Here is a 669-nt window from a genome sequence, read left to right on the forward strand (position 1 = left end):
GATATCAATTTTTCATACGATTGAACAGTAGATTGGAAGCTATGAAGTGGATGGGAAGAGCGCCAAGGCCAATAACTAAATATATATCACATAATGTTTCTTTTTCCTTTTTTCACTAAGCAGAGGAAAAGAAAACGGATATTGCTCACAATACATGACTGATCTGACGGCATGTCACATCCCAGAATCCTCGTAAGTAATTTTATCCTATCATTAGCTTCGAGAAAATGTTAATCATCACAGGATAAAAGCCAAATGTCCTTGAAGACTGAATGCTCCTCGCTATAAAGGCTGAAGCAAGTCGAATAGCACCACATATCGTCTGTGTTCTCTCCTGAGCCAAGTAGCAGTCATGAAGTTTTACAGATCACTGGTAATAAAATAGAAGTCCGTCTTCAGTCTTTTCAGATGTGGTCTTTGAGGTGGTTTTTTGGTGGTTTTGAAATGTTTACAAACTCTTTATTAGAAAGTCTCTTGGACATGTACATTATGTGTGTTTATTTTGTTTTGTTTATACATATATGTATGTGTGTCTATAAATCTATAAATATCGACACATTCAAGAGATAACTAAATAGATGAAGACGTATAATCAGATATACTGTCTGTATCGCATTTAATTTACTGGGTCTATTTCTCTCTCTACCCCCCCCTCCTTGTTTCTTTTCT

The sequence above is a fragment of the Penaeus monodon genome, chromosome 23, assembly GCF_015228065.2.
Source record: "Penaeus monodon isolate SGIC_2016 chromosome 23, NSTDA_Pmon_1, whole genome shotgun sequence".
Taxonomy (NCBI): Eukaryota; Metazoa; Arthropoda; class Malacostraca; order Decapoda; family Penaeidae; genus Penaeus; species Penaeus monodon.